The following is a 2,500-nucleotide window of genomic DNA, read 5'->3' on the forward strand; positions in this document are numbered from 1 at the left end:
AAATATAAGTGCTATATTAAATATACGAGCCATGTTAAAATGTAAGTGCTACATTACATGTAAGTGCCATGTTAAAATGTAACTGTCATATTAAATGTAAGTGCCATGTTAAAATATGTCTGCTATATCAAATAAAAACTGCTGGGTTAAACTATACCTCCTGCGTAAAATATGAGTGGTCTGACAAAAAAGACAATAAACCGCTACGTTAAAATATAACTGCCGTGTTAAATATAACAGCTATTTATGTGGCTGCCATGTTAAACTTTGACGTCTCCGGAAAGGTCATTAAAAATCTCAGAGTTGAAAGCTTTTTAACATTTTTCCTCGCTACAACAATATGGCGCCGAGTCCCTCCCATCCCTTTCCCCCCATCGTTAATATTATAGACGGCCGTCTGCCCTTTCGAAAAATAGTCATTGAAAACGCAGCAATTATTTTTTTTTTAAGCTTTATTGATCAACGCGTACATGTAAGCAAAGGGCTGATCGAAGGGACCCGTCTGAGCTGCGTTGCTGTGTACCTTTCAACTTGACGCACCGCCAGGTTAAAGTAACTTAGGCCACTAACAAAAAAACTATATATATATCTATATATATATATATATATATATATATATATATATATATATACATACTATATGCAGAAGCTAGGTACTGTGTCGTACTCTAAGTATAAGTGGGGATACAATTCACAATGATGTAAAATCCTCCTGTAGTTTTATAGAATATCTATTTCTTGTACAGCAACGTATAATATATATATATATATATATATATATAGAATATATATATATATATTATATATATACATATATATATATATATATATATATTATATATTTGTGTGAGTGTGTGTACACCTCACATATTTTGTCGCAGTCTTTGATATTGTTTTTTCATGATTGATAAAAACAAATTATTATTATTAATGTGTGTGTGTTTTTTTTTTTTCACAGGTCTCCAACTTCGACTGAATGGTATATAGTGTGGGGTTCCCGGGTTGCATCCTGCCTGTTTAGGAATCCATCACTTTTCTTACTATGTGCGCCCCGTTTCTAGGATCACCAACATCTTACTGCATTATTATTTTATTATTATTATTATTATTATTATTATTACTTATTATTATTTTATTATTATTATATTATTATTATTATTATTATTATTTTTATTGGAAGGAGACCCTCTTTCAAACATGTTATATTGAAGATGTTGTGCTGCATCAGCTGCATTTGACTTGTGAATAGTCTTCTATATTTTTCTAATAATTGACTTCTCCTGATGAATCATATCGGCGCAATACTCGCCAGTTGTAAAAGCAGAGAGAAAGCAATTATTAGAAAAATATAGAAGACTATTTACATGTCAAATGCAGCTGATGCAGCAATATCTTTCAATAAAACTTATTATTATTATTATTATTATTATTATTATTATTATTATTATTATTATTATATTATTATTATTATTATTATTATTCTAAGGGTTTCACATAATAAAAATGTTAAAAGTTCGTGTATAATTTTTATTACTGTGGACCCCTTAGAGAGTTTTTCCCAACCAAAAAAAAGAAAGAAAAAACTATTATTATTATTATTATTATTAGTTATTATTATTATTATTATTATTATTATTATTATATTATTATTATTATTATTATTCAGTAGATGAACCGTATCCATACGGACCAAGCCCACCAAAAGGGCCACTGACTTGATATTCAAGCTTCCAAAGAATATGATGTTCATTAGGAAGAAGTAAGAGGAACTAAAGGGAAATTCAGAAAAAAGAGAGTTCCCACTTATCAATAAAGACAATAAATCAATAATACATCGATAAAAAATAGATTAAATTGCAAGAACAAGAAGGCACATTAGCGATAATGCTGAGACATCGATCAAACGAAATATACCTAGCGATTTTACCCTAACGAGAGGGAAGGCACGATCAAAATATTGAGTCATAATGCAAGTAAAGGTGTCTGACGCGTCTGCGTTAATATTTAGTAAATGATATAGATAAGCAAGTACGGCATCGAAAAAAAAAAAAAAAAAGGGTTCTTGAAGAACTAAAAATATCCACTTACATAATGCAGAGAAGTGAAAGGCTGAACATCATTTGGCCAGAGAAACAAGCAGAAATAAACAGAAGACGCAGAAAAACCTGAAATTGTATCTGCAACGTCATGAATCTCACGATGCAGGGTTTATATTCCAAATCAAGCTATATACAAGCGCCTCAGTGGCGTGACTGGTATGGTCTTGGCCTACCACCTCGGTGGCAGCGAGTTCGATTCTCGGGCATTCCACTGAGGGGGTGAGAGATGTGTATTTCTGGTGATAGAAGTTCACTCTCGACGTGGTTAGGAAGTCTCATAAAGCCGTTGGTCCCCGTTCCATGCAACGTAAAAACACCATACAAACAAACAAATCAAGCTATAAAACAAATACACCTTATACAGTTATCAATGAGTTTAGGGGTAAAATGATGCCAATTAT

Source organism: Macrobrachium nipponense, chromosome 39 (genome assembly GCF_015104395.2).
Source record: "Macrobrachium nipponense isolate FS-2020 chromosome 39, ASM1510439v2, whole genome shotgun sequence".
Taxonomy (NCBI): Eukaryota; Metazoa; Arthropoda; class Malacostraca; order Decapoda; family Palaemonidae; genus Macrobrachium; species Macrobrachium nipponense.